The following is a 19,023-nucleotide window of genomic DNA, read 5'->3' as shown; positions in this document are numbered from 1 at the left end:
GGAAGCAAGCTAGGGAGCAGAGGCTTTACTGCCTCCACTTTGTGACAAATGGGGGCAGGGCTGGCCCTACTCCACCAGATCAGACAACATAGCCCAGTGCTGCAAATAATCCTGGGATGCTGGGTGACAGTGAGGTAACCTGAGTCAGGAGATCTAGGACAGAACTTCATAAACCAGTTTAATCTAAATCAGGTAAGTCTGATATTACATCCATCCAGGTTTATCTTAAACTGGGCTTGGCCATTCTAAATCTGGTTTGTGTGTTAAACTTCTCTTCTGTTACAGGTTTAAACTAGTTTACGATCACTTAAACTGGTTTATGTGTAACTTCTGTGTCTAGCAACAGAGAGTAACCCTTACAGTGTTGTAGGTTTTAGGCAGTCTCATGCTTTAGGGCCTTGAGGGTTGCCTTTGAGGTCCAAGACAGATAATTTTCCCACTTGATAACTGCTACTGGGCACATCTACAAGTGCATTAATGTGCCATAATCACAGCGTATTAAGATTAGTTCCTGTAAAAACAGGTACTAACTTAATGCACTGTAATTAGCACTATTGCACAGAATAAAAGGTGCGTGTCTTTTATGTGACACTAACGCTCAGTAGAGAAATTCTACTGTGTATTAGCATGTCTTTCATAGTGGTGCACTAATGCACAGTAAAGTTAGTGCTTTTAGCATCTCATATAGGTTCACCAACTGACTTCTAATTTTTTTTTGCATTTCCTTTCTGCTGAAGCATTTGGCATAGGAGCTTTTGTCTGGAGTCTGCTTAGAGATTCTTTGCTAGAGGGTCTAACTCTTCTATTCATGGTATTACTAGTTTAGGAGAAAGGGGAAAAAAATCCTTTAAGCCATAATAACAAGGACTATGGGTTGTTTACCTTCCTCTGTAAGATGTGGTGTGGTCTTTTTCCTAGGAATTCCTGGGCGTGTGTATACATGCATTTACTGCACATTAAAGTTACTGTGCAGTAACTTACTCTGCAGTAAGTGAGAATGGGACTGGCATCTACATGTGCAACTGACCTGGGACTAGATTTAGTCCAAAGTCAGAGGAGCATGCCATGTGCTCCTGTGGCCACACGGAGCTGCTCCTGCCTCTAGTCACGTGGCTGCCAGCACTTGGTGGCCATCTTAAAAGCACACCCTTGCCCTCTGATCCCTGCCCAGTCCCTCCTCAGCCTGTGAGCTACATGCCCAGCAGCACACAGCAGCTCCACCCTCCCTTCCCACACCACTTTTGCCCCTGCCCCTGCCCCTGCTAGTGGTGTCCAGTGCCCCACTGCTCCAGCCCAGACCCTGCCAGCAGTGACCAGCACCCTGCACTACTGCTGGCCATGGTGCTGTCCCTGCTGACCCCACCAGGCACCCCTGTTCAGGCCCTAGGGAAGCCATGCACCCACAGGGCACTGACTGTGGGAGGCTTTGACTGCCCCCCTCTTCCTTCATTCCCCATGCCAGCCCACCTGCCCTGCTGCCCACATCCCCCCAACCCCCTGTTTACTCCTAGCACCACTTCAGGACACACATGTAGGTCAAACAGTTCAAACTTTATTAAAACAACAACCCTCCATCTCTCCACCCCTCAACAAACACCCCCCTCCTCCCCCCACACACATTGCCTCTCCAACACACCCCCACCCACCAACAATAAAAAACCCTGCTCTCCAAACTTAAAAGACACTTCACATGTCTGACCCCATCTCTGAGTCCATGTGTGTGGGGCTGAGGAGCACAGCTACCCAGGGCACAGAGCCCAGCATCAGGCAGGCAGCACCCCAGCCACAGCCAGTTCTTGATGGGTCCGGGGGGCCAAAGTGAAGACCAGGGAAGCCTGTGGCTGGCACACACTGCAGCACCTGCTCCAGAGTAATGCTGGAGGCATGCTGTGGAGGGGAAGGCAGGACCCAGAGCCCTGTGGAGCCTGGCTGATGGTCAGACACAGTGGGAAGCATGAGTGAAGCCTCTGCTGGACAGCCCTGAGTGGCCAGCTACTCTTCCAGCAGCTCTATGTGCCACCATTCTAGGGCTGCCAGGTCTGCCCAGTGGCAGTGCCCAGTGGCAAGCCCACAGCTGTGCGGACTGCCAGGTGAGGTCCACTGCTTTCCACTCCCACTGGTCTGCCACCCACCCCTCTACTGTAACCACCAGCCACTGCAGCAGGAGGGTCCCATCAAGGCTAAACCACTCAGGCAGGTGCCTTTGGGTGGCTTCAGTGACAGGTGGTGGTGAGACTGTGGTGTTGGTCATGTGGGCCTTTGTGTTCTCTCCCCATATCCAGATATTGACCCTGCAGAGGCAAGAGACAGAAGGTTTTTGTGAGACTTTGCAACATTTGAAAGATAAGAAGCTCTGCTACAGGGGCCCTGTGCTGCCTAGCCTAAGATTGGAGATCAGCTGTGTGTGGGTGGCCAGGGACCAACCCAAGTTGGCCAGACAGGCCTGGGCTCAGGTGGGTGTTTCCTGAGCTCTTCCATCCCTACATTCTCCCTGGGGGCTGGCCACAGGTCACCTGACTCTCCTGCCCACTTCCCAGGGTGGGCCAGGCTAAGCTGCTGGCAGCACCTGCTTCCAAGGCTCCAAGTCCCACTGACCCCACCTCTGCCTCTGCGGACCCACAGCTCTGGTGTCCAGCCTCCAGTACCTGGGCTTGGGGCATGTGGAGTTCTCAGACATCTTGTTTGAGGGACTGGCTGCACCCCCACCCTCCCCATGGGGGCCTGTCCAGGGAGGTGCTCTGGGGCCACCACCCCCCATCACACCGCCACTGCATGCCGAGTGTTCCCCTGCTGTGCATGCTATGGGCAGTGCACAATGGGCTGTTTGTACAAGTGGAGGGCTTTCCAGGCCACTATGCCCTGTTGCTGCTGATCCTGCTGGTACCCCAGGCACACCTGTGCTACTGGATTGGGACCCTGAGCTATAACAGTGAAGGGGGGCAAACCCAGCCTGCCCCACAATGTCTGCTGATGCCTGGAGGGATATCTGTCACAGTGCTACACTTTTCTGCCCCCAGATGCCAAGGAGGAGATCACCAGGATCTACACCTTCCTCAGTGTATGAGTATGAAAGGCCTGTGACTAGACAGCTGTGGGGACACAGGTTTCTCAATAAAGGTCTGTCTTGTGTTTTGCCTCTCTGCATGCTCTGGGGGAAAGTATGGAGCCAGGGGAGTGTGGGCAGGCCAGGCAAGGAGAGGGGCTGGAGCCAGGGGGCAAGGGCAGAGGCAGGGGTGGGGTTGAGGACTGGGGCTGAAAGGACCTGCCCTCCATTGAGAGACTTAACATGGGTCCAGAGCCAGTGAGGCTGACAATTTGGCATGGGGCTTCCCATGCCAGGTGGTGTCCAGTTTTGCCCAGCGTCTATGGCCTCTACTGACTTGGGGGTCAGTGCTGGATCCACAAGGAGGAGCTGGTGCTTCTGGTGGCTGACAGTCACATGGCCAGCCACTCCTTGTGGGCACCTGCAGGGTGGGGCCAAAGCTGAGGCAGCCACTGGCCAAGGCTCCCTAGGCTGCCAGTGGATGCAGCAGCCAGGGAGGAGTGCTGGGCAGGGTACTGAAGGCCCAAGGTCCCCTCCTCTGGTGATATGTCAGGGTGGCACATAGGCACAGGCTTCCAGGGTGCCAAAATGTGGGTCAGCTCCCACATGAAAGCCATGGTCCTGGGGCCCCACTGAACTGACAATTGTGGCTGGTCACAGCCACCCACTGATCCTGCAGTCCCTTGACCTTAATGCAGCACTGCTGTGCCAACCAGGAGTGACCCCACACATGCATCTCAGCTGCCAGGGCCTCGTAAATGTGGGCATTCATGTGTTTACCCTGGGCGAACTGCCTCAGGATATACACCTTGGTGCACAGTGCCACAAGGGCATGCACCTCCTCCTAGATCCAGTTTGGGCCATTGGGGCTCTGGATGGGCAGGCACACATGAATGGGGATGGGGTTGGACATGGGAGAGAAGGAGGATATCATGCCCCCTGCAGGCTGACTGGGCCCCCACACAACTGGCCTTGTGATGCCAGCATCCTTGCATTTCAAAATGGAGGGCTGGCAGCAGTACCCCCAACAGGGGCACAGCCAGGGAGTCACAGCTGCATAGCTGAGGTGCTTCACAGTGGTCCTTCAAATAGAGGAAGGTGAGGGGTTAGCAGCAGTGGGGAGCAGTTGCTGCCCCTGGTGGCACAGCCAGCAAAGCCAGCACACCTGGGGGAGTTCTCAGGGCTGGGAAAGAGATGCAGCCACCTGCAGCCTTTTGCTGCACTCACCTTTGGCTAGAGAGCAGCTTGGGTGGGGAACAACCTAGGCACACCCAGCCTGCAGGCTGTTCAGGGGGCACACAGGGCCTGCTGGGCTCCTGAACAGAAGGCAACTCCTTCAGGCTCCCTGTGGTGTGTGCCCCAATGCACAGAATGGCTGCAGGCATTTATACCCTGCAGCTAAGCACTGCCAGACAGCAGCTGAGCTCAGCAGCAGGAGAAGGGGCCAGGAAAGAACCCTGGGGTGGGCACCGACTGGCCCCCAAGTGGCTGGGCAGACCCAGCCAGGAAGCTCGCATGTTACTGTGCAGTACTGCATTTACACATGTGTTACTGCTCATTAACTAATTCAGCATAAGTTGCCAAAGTTACTGTTCAGTACGGGAATGCACGTGTAGATGTGCACCCATACTGCACAATAATTTTTGGTTACTGCACAGTAACTTAAGTTACTGCACAGTAAATGTGCACATGTAGATGTGCCCCCTGAGTATATTACTGCTTCATCATTTCTTAGGCAGGGCATTGGTAGTGCATTCATCTCCCCTACCTTTAGCTAGTCAAAGTAGAAAATTGTTCCTGGTCTTTCTAATTTTTGGCCTTCTTGTTGTGCATGAGAGTTAGAAGTGGCTATTTTGGGGAATCCTTTGGTAAATGAGTTACTGGAAATTTAGGAGACTAGACTGATGACACAGAAGGCCCCTTTCAGTCTTTTAGTTCTTGTGCTCCTGGTCTCCAAGATAGATGGGGGGATCAAATCATAAAACTTACAGTGGAATTTTCTTTACTAGTATGCAATTGCTCACTTAAAGTTTAGAAAAGAAAAGTTTATTAAAATTCTAATTTGGACAAAATTCTAGGAAACAAGAGAACAATACAGCATTTTTTGATAATTCAAGTGTAGCTTCATTTTCAAATTAATTTTATTTATAATTTGAAGCATTTACAGTTCTATTTTAAATTCATTTTAATCATAACCCTATAAATTGCTCCATTACAATGATAAACTTATCCAGGTATACAGTAACAGTAGAAGTTCCTGTGTATTTGGATCCTACATAGGGGCGCATCTACACATCACTGTACAGTGACTTTGCTATGGTGCCGTGCTTTAATACTTCCTTTTGGAAGTACTAAGGTACAGTACAGTAGGTCCAGTACAGGTGGCGGACACTTAGATTTCCCTGCTACATCACCATAGCGGAGCACTATAAACAGGCAGCGCCCCACTATAGCGACATAGCAGGTGATCACATGTAGACCCGTGTGATTGCTACATTGCTGTAGCACACCATACAGCAACATAGCACGTTGCTATGTTGCTATAGGGCAACATGTAGATGTGTGCAGGATGTTTCTAATTCTGCATATTAATCAAGTCTTTCATTTTTATTGACAAAACCATGCAATATATACAGAGATGCTTAAATATTTGATCTTGTCAGAATACCGTGGGTTTTTTTTAAATGTTATATATATATATATATATAAAACACTGTTCACAAGACATTGATGGAAAAAACAAAACAAAACATTTTACCTTAAAAGATACTCAACTGATGTTTGATCCTGAAACATTTAAGCAAGAGGGAAGTTTACCACAGGACAGAGTCCCACCTAAAATACCTGTTACTGACTCATGCAACTGGATGACAAATTAGGAGAGTTGTTTTTATCTCGTAGATCAAAAATATAATCTATCAATATTTTGTAAGAATTTTGGTTTGTTTCAGTGTCCCTGACATTAATTGTAAGCCTGAGACTTTTTTAAGGGAGGCTAGCATATAAAGCAAATAAAATAAATTGTCCTCTCTTTCCCTGCTTTTTAATGGGCTGTTGCTTCCTTTAACCAGAGGTGGAATTAAGAATTTTGGTGCCCTGGGCAGAGGGGCCTGATAATGTAGAGGTGGGGGGAAGGAGGGGAGGATGAGTGCTGAACATTGGAGTCTTTTCACAAATAGACTGTTGGTGTCATTACTGCCACTAAACCATTGGCTCTCCTTGCTGCTGCTGCTAGGTATGGGCTGCTGCAGTCATGGTGGAAACTCCAAGGCAGTTTTAGTCACTTTAGCTGCTTGTATGCTTTCATTCAAAACAAATATATCTGTATTTTTTCTTTTAAAATAATAACTGGCAGTAATCTAACAAACAGGGCAACACTATATCGCAATGCATGCACTTGAGAAAAAATAAAAAGAGGAAATGTATTACAATAGCAAATTTCTAAGCAATTATAAGGAAGAGTGACTTTTTTAAAAAGTCTGAAATACATTAAAATTATTAAAAGAATGTTGTCATTTTTGAAAATTCAAGAAAAGTTAGGCTAGCTGCCTGTACAAGAGTTCCATTCCCCTCTTGCTTATTGATTATAATTTAGACTTTCATTTCACATTTGCATGATATTTTTTTCTACTCAAAACTCTGATCCCACTAACATTTTTGCATATGTTTATTTGTCTACCATTCAGCCATTCAGTTTCATTGGGTGTCTATACACGTGCCCCAGTGTAACATGTACTCAGCATCCCCTACTTCAGAATGGTGGTGGGGGTGCTTTAACAAATGTTCATTCAACAAGCTTTTGTTAAAGCACCCCTGCCACCATTTTGAAATGCAGGGATGCTGAATAGACATAATGCAGAATCTGCTGGGATTCTGCTGGGATCTGGTGGGATTCTGATGGAATCTGCTGAATACACATGATGCAGAATTAATCAAGTCTGCTCTGATGTGTGTTAAATAGCACATCAGAGAGAAGTCCCTTACCTATATAGGTGCCCATAGATTTAACAACTATGCATCACTGTTTGCAGAACTAAGGTTTTGGTACACAGAATGAACAATACTCAGAAAATAAGACAGCTGTCCAATACTTCCTTCTAGCCCCATCACTCACTGAGTGGCCCACAGTGTATCTGCTGCACAGTGTTCAAATACCGTTACCAAGTATTTATGGCTGGAATCATATATTTTCTTTTTGATTGCATTACCTTAACAGCCTATCCTTAAATCTTTGAAATAGTCCTTTTTTTGTGGGCAGGTATGATTATTACCATTTCATGAACAGGACAATGAAGCACAAAAAAGGTTAAGTATCCAGAGTTATCATTCATTATTGGTGGTAAATTGGAATATTGTTGAGTTTGAGAGACTTGTTTTAGATGAATCAATGGGTAATTTAGATGATTACACAGTCTTGTGGTTGGCAAATTGGCTTGGGGGTCTCACCCAGAGAATGGTGGTGGATGGGTTGGTATCAACCTAGAGGGAAGTGGGCAGTGGGGTCCTGCCTGGCTCGGTCCTTGGACCCGTACTCTTCAATGTCTTCATCAGTGACTTGGATGTGTGTGTGAAGTGTACTCTGTCCAAGTTTGTGGATGATACTAAATTGTGGGGTGAAGTGAACAAACTGGAGGCTAGGGAGCAATTGCAGGTGGACCTGGACAGGTTGGAAAAGTGGACAGACCACAATAGGGTGCAGTACAACAAGGACAAGTGCAGAGTGCTGCACCTAAGGTGTAAAAATATTCAGCACACCTACTGGCTGGGAAATGATCCTCTCAGCAGCACAGAAGCAGAAAGGGATCTTGGAGTCATAGTGGACTCCAAGATGAACCTGAGTAATCAGCATGACAAAATTATCAGCAAAGTTTTAATACATTTTATCATGCATTAGCAGATGCATGACAAATAGAACCAAGGAAGTGATACTTCCCCTCTATGCGGCACTGGTCAGACTGCAATTGGAGTGTTGCATCCAGTTTTGGGTGCTGTACTTTAAGGGTGTGGATAAACTTGAGAGGGTCCAGAGGAGGCCATTCGTATGGTTAAGTGTTTGCAGGCCAAGCCCTATGAGGAGAGACTAAGGGACCAGGATCTCTTCAGCTTCCACAAGAGAAGGCTGAGAGGTGATCTTGTGGGATCTTTAAGAGATGGCTGGATAGGCATCTGGCTGGTGTCATATGACCCTAGCACTCTTTCCTGCCCAGGGCAGGGGGTTGGACTTAATGGTCTGTTGGGGTCTCTTCCGACCTTAGCATCTATGAATCTATGTACCTCTTGGGCCAGCCTATGACAAAACACATAATTCCTTAAACAGATACTAAATAATATATGTGGAGTGGTCTCTATTACAAACACATTTAGACCCAGAAATGGCTGGAATAAAGCTGAAATTCTCATCTGAACAACAGCAATAGAAACCTACAGCAATACAAACCTAGAGCAACTCCAAAGATGCAACTGAGATCAGGATTTGGTCTGTTGTGTTTTATGGAAATAGCTTACATTTATTCGGAGAATAGAGGAAAGATTTCAACATGCACCCTGGAGCTTTATTAAATTTTGCCTTAAAATATTATTCTAAATCTTTTTTATTAAAGAAGCATACATACAATATTTTAGGGGAAAAGGCTAAAAGCAATAACAGTTACTATAATTCTTTATTTTTATTAAAAAACGCATAGACTCAAAATTCAAAACTAATATACAAAATTACTTTGTTATTGAGACCAATTCCTGAAATCATTTTGGAAACTCAATATGCTGTTTGGGTATTTTTCTTCCTTTTTTCTATTTCATCAAATTGACTTTTTGGTTTAGTGCACAGATTGTTAACTGATCAGGAGTCTACTAAAACTCCAGACTTCCAGATTTGTATGCATATTTAAATTTGAGTTATTCTTTGATGCTATGGTTGCTGTTGGTTCTGTGAGAGGGTTTTTGGGACTGAGAATGTAACCCCCTCTACAATGTACCCACCCTGAAAAAAATATGGCCAAATTTTGTCAGATGTTCTGGCTCCCCAGCCCAGCCTCTGGCTTCTTTATTTTGCATTCCATCCAGGAAGAGCACACACCAACTGCTGAAACTTCCTTAGCCTGACAAAGAGTTTTTGAACCCGAAAGCTTGCTTAATAACTATTCTCCAACTATTTGGGTTGGTCTAATAAAAGATATCAAATTCACCCAAGGAACCTTGTCTGCCCTGATCCCATTTACACACCTAAATGAAATTATTAGATTTTCAAAGGCATTCCCTTCCTAATGGTTCCATTTTTTCTATCTAACCATCTCATTTAGATGCTTGCATTTTATCAGGGGGAAATATTGGGGCATGTGTAGATGAAACAGGGGCCCTAAATTGAAGCGGTGGGTTTTAAAAAACACCATTTCCATTTAGGGCTGATTAAGCCCCCATGTCATACATGCACCCTGCTGACCTAACTGTCTGGTGGGGAGGGCAAGATGCTGGCAAGCAAAGCGGTCCCTGGGCTGCAGATGGGCAGGGAGCTGGTGCCTCAGGAAGCCCCTGCACACAGGCACCTGGCTCAGGTGGTCCTGGGGAGGCACTGCAGCCATGGAGGGAAGCACTGGGCCCCCATGCAGCTCAGGCAGGCAGGCTGGCTCCAGGCAGGGGGGGAAAGATCAGAACTGCCACTTTTCTTGGGCAGAGCTGTTTTCCTAGGCTGCTGTCAGACAGCCTACAGGACTTCCTGCAGAGCTGTGGAGCTGCACAGAACTCATTGCTTTGCTCCACAGCTGTAGAGACAGCTGTAGGCTGCGCCCCAAGTCATTTAAGGTGCATTATGTTGCCGACTTTCCTACAGCGGCTGGAATTAATGTGCAATATGCCACCAAGCCATGCAAACACTGACACCATTAAAGTGGTGCAAAAGCATTTAGCCCACTTTAAAGTGTTGTGCACACATGCCTCTCATTTCATCTACACACGGCCTTGAGTGCTACTTGTTTTTTTTTTTCAGATCTGGACACCTTAATTGAATTCTGCTTTCCTTTGTGCATTTAAATATCATTTTTTTTAGTAATATAAGTGCCAAGAATGTCACTTACATGCAAGTAAAATTTTCTCTGCCACTGTTGATGCATGTGTACAAATACACTTAGCATACTGCATAGACTATTGTAGTGCACAGGTTTGTTATTACCCTGAAATAGAATAGTTTTCTGAAAGCATATTGTTAGGTTTACAATAATTTGGATTATTAAGAAGTATTAGCTTTACAGCTGAATACAAGGCATGACCTGTGGCCTAGCAATGCAGCTGGCCACAAGGCAGAATGATAGCTAGGCCTTTGCTTGTGTCAAGTAATCATTTTAACTGCACCAAGCATTTTCTGAGTTAAAAAGTGAATCTGTGTCTGTGTGCTAAAAAAAAATCAGCTACAGCAAGAAGTAAGATAAGACAGAGAAACCATTGTTTGAGCTTACTGGTTGTGTCCTTGAGAAGTATCTTCTACTGTGTAAGGTTTTGCTAACATAATGTTACTGTTACTTAACTTTTAGCTTTTAAAAGTGCTAGTTCAGCTTAATAGAAATATGCTGTTACAAAGGTTTGTAGAGCACCGTCCCAAGTATTGCTTTTTGTTAACCATATAGTCTTGCTTTGTTGTAAGAAGTATAAAAGATCGCCTCACCCTTAAGGGGGGGCCATTTTGCCTTTTGCTGGCTTTATGGTCTTTGCTCGAGCAAATAAACAGCTGTCTTTCTTTACCCGCGTTGTCTGTCAATCAAATTACAGCTAGACAACGGACCTTTGGGAGGTTTCTCCCACCACACTATGCACTGGCTAGGTTAGTTTGTGACTATAATATATGCACACCTTTTGTGGACATATGCCAGTATATAAGGCACAATAGCATAAGCCATAATTCATGACAAGTGAGTGTTAGATTAAGGAGAAGGGCCCAAACAGCCTCAATAGCTAAGTGGTTAGCGCACATGTAAAAAAAAAACCTAACACTTCAGGTTCCAGGGAGTACTCATAGAGAGGGAGCTTGAACCGGTATTGCTGTAAGTTTGGTCCCTGGCTCCAGTAAGAGATGCACAGGCAGAAGCCTGTTGCACCTCCGTTGAGGCCAGGGACCCCCAGAACCCCCAAGTGAGACCCCAACCTGGACCTTCAGCACAACCAGAGGTAGATGGGCACCACAGCAGAGAGGGAGGGACCTCAACCCCAGACAGCTGTGGGGCAGCTGAGTCCGAGCTGCGGAGGGACGCACCCCACCGGCTCCTACTTCGCCCAGGCCTCAGTGAGTCATGTGACTGGTCCCGGCCGGCACATGACATAGGGAAAGGGAGGGGCACTCACCTGTCCCTTTCTTCCATGGGGCAGGGACCCCGCTGCCCCTAGAGTAGCACTGCCCCATTGGCGAGCCCTTCTGTGCATGTACACAGCTTAAAAAGGGCCTGCCAATGGCTTAGCCACAGTTTGGTCCCTGGCTCTGGTGAGAGAGACACAGGCAGAAGCCTGTTGCACCCCCATTGAGCCCAAGGACCCCCAGGACCTCCCAGTGGGACCCAGACCTGGACCTCCAGCACAGCCAGAGGTAGGTGGGGCCCAAGGCAGACAGGGAGGGACCCCAACCCCAGACAGCTGCAGGGCAGCTGAGTCCAGAGGGACATGCCCCACCCCGGCTCCTACTTTGCCCAGCCCCCAGGGAGCCACTTGACTGGAGCCTCGCAAACAGGCCATGCAAACAGGTGTGCTTGTCTGCCAGGCATGTGAGTTAGTGTGGGGTTTGTGCAGGAGGGTGAGCAGGGAGGCCCAAGGCCCTGCCAGAGCACCCCACTAGGGAAGCCAGTCCCAGCCGTAGCTAGCCTCACAGCAGCATGATGTGGATAGGCATGCACCACAACCCAAGGGTCCCCTTGGGGTCTGTGCCTCCCCCCGCCAGTGCCTTAAAGGCCTCCACCCAGATGGAGCCCATGGTTCTGGGCTCCACACAGACAGAGAGAGCCTCTGGTTCTCGGCTGTGGAGGCTGCCTGTCACTTTTTCAGGCTCTGGGGTCCAGGAGCATGGCCACCTCCCCTTGTGAGGTCTGCTCCCTTTTGGGGACCCTGGTACAACAGCTGGAGGAGCTCAAGGCTGCAGTTCAAAGACTGCATGCCATCAGAGACTGTGAGCAGGAGATTAACTCCTACTGCCAGGCCCTTCTCCCTCAGGAGGGAGAGGGTAGATCACGGATGCCTTCCAGGACAGGGTAGGACTTGAGGACCTCCCATGCTTTCCAGCCCAAGGGTTGGACCAAGGTGGCCAAGGGCCCAAAGGCCCACTGCACCAAGGTCCATGCCCCACTGGAGCTCTGCAACAGGTATGAACCTCTTGCAGTCCCAATAGATCCTGCTAAGTTGCCAGCTCTGGTAGACAGCACAGTCTCAACCATAGCTACTCTCCCCACTCTCCCCAAGACAAAACGCAAAGTGTTTGTCATGGGAGACTCCATCCTGAGGGGGTCTGAGGAGATATTTCTGCCACCTAGACCCCTTAGCTTGGGAAGTCTGTTGCTTCCTGGGAGCCTGAATCCGAGACATTGTAGAAAAGATCCCTGGACTACTCCGGCCCACTGACCACTACCTTGTGTGCTCCTTATCCATGTGGGCACAAATGACATGGCTCAGAATGCTCCCAATCTGGCTCATGAAGCACTACAGGGATTTAAGAATGGGGCTAAAGGGTTTAGGGGCACAGGTGGTGTTTTCTTTGATCCTCCCAGTCTCGGGCTAGGGGTGGAGGAGGAAGAGGAGGATAGAGGTAGTGAACCAAAGACTGTGGTGCTGGTGTCATTGGGAAGTCTTTGGCTTCCATGAACAAAGTCCGCTCATTGGTGAGAGAGGCAGTGAACTGCTGGGAAGGGACGGCCTCCACCTCTCTCTGCTGGGGAGGAGGTTCATCTCAGCCAGACTGGCTGACCTGCTCCACCAGGCTTTAAACTGAGGCTGCCAGGGGATGGGGGCACTACTGCCACTGCCGGCCTACTGAGCAACCCATGCAAAGCCAGCAGGTCAAGGAACTTAAGCAAGCCCACCCCTGCCCCAGCCCTGGAATGAGCAAGGCAAGGGCCCCAGCCCTGGTGGGCAAGGCAAGGACCTCTAGAGGGACACTTGCCTGCCTGTATACAAATGCCAGGAGCTTGGGGAATAAATAGGAGGAACTTGTCCTCATGTTTAACACAAATAATAACAATGTCATAGGGATAACGGAGACTGGGTGGGACTTCACCCATGACTGGGCCACAGGTATAGATGGCTACCCCCTGTACAGGAGAGATCAAGTGGACAAAAGGGGCAGGGGTGTAGCTGTCTATGTCAAGGAAAGCTACGCATCCCTGCAAGCCAACATTGGCACCCAGGGTGGACAACTGGAGAACCTCTGGGTTAAAATCTGTGGGGAGCACTTTATAGGAGACACAATGGTGGGAGTCGATTACAGACCTCCTACCCAAAATCAAGAGCTTGACCAGGAGTTCACGAGGGAATTGGCTGAGGCCACATGCTCCTGGTCCATGGTTGCCATGGGAGACTTCAACTACCCAGGCATATCATGGGAAGAATGCTTGGCCAAATCTGAGCAGTCACAAAGCTTCCTCTCATGCATGGATGAGCTTTATCTGACACAAGAAGTCTATGGGCCAACGAGAGTTAAAGCACTGCTCGACCTGGTACTGGCAACTGGGGATGACCTAATCAGTGACCTAACAATCGAAGGGAACCTGGATGACAGCAACCATGAGCTGATCACCTTCACCATCTGGTAAAGCTGGCAAGCCAGTCAGCAATACAGAAGTCCTTGACTTCAGGAAATCTGACTTTGACAATCTCAGGAGGCTTGTCGGTGAGGCCCTAAGGGACCATGACACCAAGGAGAGGGGAATTCAGGAAGAGTGGTTGCTCCTTAAGGGAGTGATCCTAGATGCACAAACTAAGGCTATTCCATCTCAGAGGAAAGTCAGCAAAAGGGCACAGCAGCCCCCTTGGCTCAGCAAGGAACTAGCAAACCTCCTACACCTAAAAAGAAAGACCTACATAGGATGGAGGATGGGATCCACCTCCAAGGAGGAATATTCTGCACTGGTCCAGACCTGCAGGGAGTGAACCAGGAAAGCCAAGGCTGTGACAGAACTCCAACTAGCTACTAGTATCAAGGATAATAAAAAGTCCTTTTTTAGATATGTGGGGAGCCAGAGGAAAAGCAAGGGCAACATTGGACTCCTGCTAAACCAGATGGGACAACTGAAAACCAATGCCCAGGAAAAAGCCAACCTACTAAATGGGTACTTTGCATTGGTCTTTCGTCAGCCTCATGGGACGCCCCCACATTATGGGACAGAGAGGCCCAGGTGAGGGAGATTCCTTGCCCTCCATTAATGCTGACCCCATGAAGGAACACCTTGAGAGTCCGGATAACTTCAAGTCAGGTGACCCTGATAGGCTACACTCAAGGCTCCTCAAGGAGCTGGCTACCATCATAGCTCAGCACCTGGCATGGATCTTCAAGAACTCCTGGAGCTCTGCTGAAATACCCAAAGATTGGAAGAAGGCCAATGTGGTGCCTATCTTCAAGAAAGGGAGGAAAGTGGATCCAGCAAACTACAGGCCTATCAGCCTTACCTCTATCCTGGGGAAGGTTTTAGAAAAGATTATCAAAGAGGCCATTCTTAACAGACTGGCTGATGGCAACATTTTGAGGGATAGCCAGCATGGGTTTGTTGCGGGTAGGTCTTGCTTGACCAATCTTATTTCCTTTTATAACCAGGTGACCGATCACCAGGACAAGGGGGAAGAGATTGATGTCACATATCTGACTTCAAAAAAAGCCTTCAATCTGGTATCCCATAATCACCTCTTGGCAAAACTGGCTAACTGTGGTCTCGGGTCCTGCATGATCTGCTGGCTTGGGAATTGGCTCTGTGCTCAGACCCAGAGGGTGGTGGTTGATGGAAGTAAATTATCGTGGTGCCCTGTTACCAGTGGGTCCCTCAAGGCTCTGTCCTTGGACCTATTTTGTTTAATATCTTTATTAATGATGTAGACATTGGTATCAGAAGTGGACTGGCCAAGTTAACCAATGATACCAAACTTTGGGGTAAAGCATCCACACCTGAGGACAGGAGGGCAATCCAGGCTGATCTCGGCAGGCTCAGGAAATAGGCGGATGAGAACCTGATGGTGTTTAACACTGAAAAATGCCAGGTTCCCCACCTTGGGAGGAAAAACCTGCAGCATGCTTACAGGCTTATCAGTGCTACGCTGGCTAGCACTATGGAAGAAAAAGATTTGGGGGTCATGATTGACCACAAGATGAACATGAGCCTGCAATGCGATGCTGTGGCTAGTAAGGTGAGCAAAACTCTGGCTTGCAGCCATAGATGCTTCTCAAGCAAATCCCAGGATGTCATTCTCCTGTTGTACTCAGCTTGGTGAGGCTGCAGCTGGAGTATTAAATTTTATCCAGTGTATCCAGTTTTGGGCTTCACAATTCAAAAAGGATGTGGAGAAGCTTAAGAGAGTCCAAAGAAGATCCATGGACATGATCAGAGGTCAGGAAAACAGACCTTATGACGACAGGCTGAGAGCTATGGGACTCTTCGGCCTGGAAAAGCACAGGCTCAGGGAAGATCTGATGACCACCTGTAAGTTTATAAGGGGTGCTCACCTGGATCTGGGGGAACATTTGATTACCAGAATACCCCAAGGGATGACAAGGTTGAATGGTTATAAATGCCTCCAAGACTGTTTCAGGCTAGACATAAGGATGGACTTCTTTGCTGTCTGAGCCCCCAAGGTCTGGAATAGACTGCCATTGCAGGTGGTTCAAGCACCTACTTTGTACACCTTCAAGAGAAATCTGGATGTTTACCTTGCTGGGATCCTATGACCCCAGCTGACTTCCTGCCCCTGGAACTGGGGGCAGGCTCAATTTGAAATTTATGAAACTCCCCAACAAAGTGCACTAACTACCAGGCCACAAATCAGGCATTTTTCAGACCCCCTTTTCCCTCCCTGTCATTTTTTTTCCAAGACTTGCACTTGGAAGTAACCCATACATATGCATGCAGACTTGCATGTCCAAACCATAAAATAAGGGCCAAAAATGGATATGGAGGCCATGTACAGACATTTCCAGGACCTGATCTACATGATGGCAGATTAGGTCTTGCTTTTGTACACATTCATCAGTGCTGTGAGCTATACCAGGAATGCAGTCTAAGTAAGACAGGGTGGAAGGGGGGTTGCAAGTTGCGGGGCTGGGGCTTGGTGGGATTGAGGGGGCTAGTAAATCTGAAAGGGAGAGTTTGTGGGTCCATGTTGGGGTTTCCATTTGAGGGTAGGGGTGTTGGGGGACTAAAAATAACATAGTCTTGGGGAGGAGGAAAGGAGGGGACAAGAAGTGGGTAGGAAAACTGCAGTCACAGGGCTGAAGCAAATGGCTGCACTTTCTCAACTCTGGGGCTGTTCTCTGAATGTGTACTCGCATTCAGTAGATCAGGCTAACCCATGCCTGATCTAACGTAATATACCTCTCAGGTGAACTAAGTTAAATTGAGCTAGTCATTTTTTTGCTCAATCTAACTCTGCTTAGGTCAATCTAAATGTAATGTCTACATATATCTGTAGACAGCTAGGAAACTGACAATTTAAATTCACAAAGGAAAATGAAAGTCCATGTGTAGGTGTTTAAATGAGGTCAAGAACATATTTTTTAAATCTGTCTCCTTTTAGTCATTGTAGTGAAAAGAAAATACTAGAATGAATAATTAGTGCACATGCACACTTAGGCACACATGCTACCTGTCATTCTTGAGACCTCAGTCATGGATTAGGGAGCTTTCTGACTAAACTTCGATGACTTCACTTCTTTCACTATTATTCATATTTTCCTCACATGCTGTTACTTCATCTTTCCTAGACTCTGGAATATTTAAGTGCCTATATAAAATTTCAAATGAGTTAAATATTTTTATGGATGGTTTTATCATCTACACTGTCAAACCCCAGGGAACTAGCAGGAAATACTTACAGGGGATGGATACGAGCAATGAACCTTTTGGTCTTGAACTTCAAAGAACTACAACAACAAATATCAGCAAGTTTGCATTATTGAATCACAAAGTCACATCAAAGACAAACAGTCGCATCATCTGATTAAACTCTCTTCCAGCCATAGTTTTGATTTGTGCACAACAATTAATAATAAATAAAGAAAAATTCTTACTACAAACAAATCCCACCAATTTAGAAATATAAAGCACTGCCACCTCTCAGTTCAGCAAGCAACACTAGCTCATGAAGAAAAAGCAAATGTAATAGATTAATAGAGGAAATAGAAATTTTGAATTCAGGGATGCAGAAGCTTTTTTCCTTTCCTTCTTTAATTCTCCAAAAGGGGTATTTTGTTCTTATATAACTACCATGCTATCTCTGCATGAGAGTATAAATGGAAAATGAATTCTGGATTTCAATGAATTTTGAAACAAACAGTTTCAATATTATTGTTTATACAAGATATAAAAATCTTATCTACCTTAATTTTACATATCTATCTACCTATGTATACATTTCAACTATATGTATTTCTATAGTAGCCAGGATATGCAAGTATGAGTTACAAAACAATTACGTTTTCACAAAACAATCAGAACTCTTCTTTACTCTATCATTTTATGTAGTGTGCTGATCTGAAGACATTTCATTTCTAGTTCTAGGCAGAATAGTACTTAACTCAAATAATTATGCTGTTTCCAAATCCATCCCAAGCATGAAGTCACTTTAGGATTCTCTTCAGTTATTTGTGTATAACTATCTTAGATAACACAATTCCTGTTTTGGGGAGTTTTGGTTTGTTTGTTTTTTTCAAACTGCAACTGAACCTGTTCACAACTGGGAAAAGACCAAGTAACGTTGATACTTTGTATTGTTTCTTGACAGTCCCAGGGCCAGCCCTTCTGTTAAGGTCAGTTGTTTTTGCTGTTAGTGCTGTAAATTGGGTAGTGTATTCAAGTGAAGTCTTTCAACTGTAAGAAATAATTGAATTTTTATTCTCTGTGGAAGCATATGGCCTGTAGCTACTTTACTTATTCTGGGTTTATAAATATAGCTGCTGTTGGTTAGAAAAATTGCAATACTGGAGGTGTTACTTTTAGCTCATTTCCTCAAAATGACTGTACACACAGTTAGAGTCACTGTCACTTTCACTGTACTCTTTTGTTCATATCTCTCCTGTCATTTCCATGTTTGCTGAGCACCACTTCCAAGTATTACTAAAGGATTTGCAATCACTAAAGGTTCAATTCTGCACTAACTTACACAGTAAAACTCCTTTTGATTTCTGTGAAAATTGCATAAACAAATGGCTCTTGCTTCAATATACTTCTGTGGTCAAAAGTGCCATTGAAAATACCTTTTGTTTTGGGGTTTTGTTTTGTTTTGGGGTTTTTTTGGGGGGGGGGTGCCACCGAGATCAGCAGCCCACTCTGTTTGCATTATGATAATTGTCTGTTGCATTTACTTGGGATTGGTAAATATTCCAGCATTGATTTTTCTTTGCAAAAATGATAAAAATAGTTTAAATATTCTGTTTGACAGAGGAATACTGAAAACTGAAAAGATTACTATATCTTTGCAAAAAGAATATTGAATTTGTAATTTATAAACTGTTCTTGTGATTGGTTAAGTCTTATTTTGATTTGCTGCATGGAAACACAACTGTCTATATGGAAACTAAACATTCACAGTAGCTTTTTCTCTACCTGGGCAGGTAGGCAGTTTCATATGCATGTACCTGAGCAAACAAGTTTCAGAATTGTAGCCAGGCAAAAAAACCCATGACAGAGGAGGCAGTTTGGGGAGAGGAAGCAGCTTTAGTAAAGTAGCTCAATGGGTGACAGCCTTCATCCAGGAAGTAAGAGGTTTTAGCCAGGTTTTAGCCACCACACCTCATGAAAAGAGGGTTTGAACTATAA

General features: G+C 46.4%; 1 long non-coding RNA gene across 1 annotated transcript in view; it reads left to right on the top strand.

Moving 5' to 3' along the window:
- The window catches only part of LOC132249962 (uncharacterized), a 39,051-nt gene that overhangs the window by 8,827 nt on the left and 11,201 nt on the right, over positions 1 to 19,023 (top strand). The window contains exons 2-3 of the long non-coding RNA XR_009461510.1: positions 2,283 to 2,453; positions 3,018 to 3,117. This is a non-coding gene — a long non-coding RNA (uncharacterized LOC132249962). The remainder of the gene's footprint in view (positions 1 to 2,282; positions 2,454 to 3,017; positions 3,118 to 19,023) is intronic.

This window comes from Alligator mississippiensis, chromosome 1 (assembly GCF_030867095.1).
Source record: "Alligator mississippiensis isolate rAllMis1 chromosome 1, rAllMis1, whole genome shotgun sequence".
NCBI lineage: Eukaryota > Metazoa > Chordata > Crocodylia > Alligatoridae > Alligator > Alligator mississippiensis.
The sequence above is the reverse complement of the archived record's forward strand: the minus strand, read 5'-3'. Positions and strand labels throughout refer to the sequence as shown.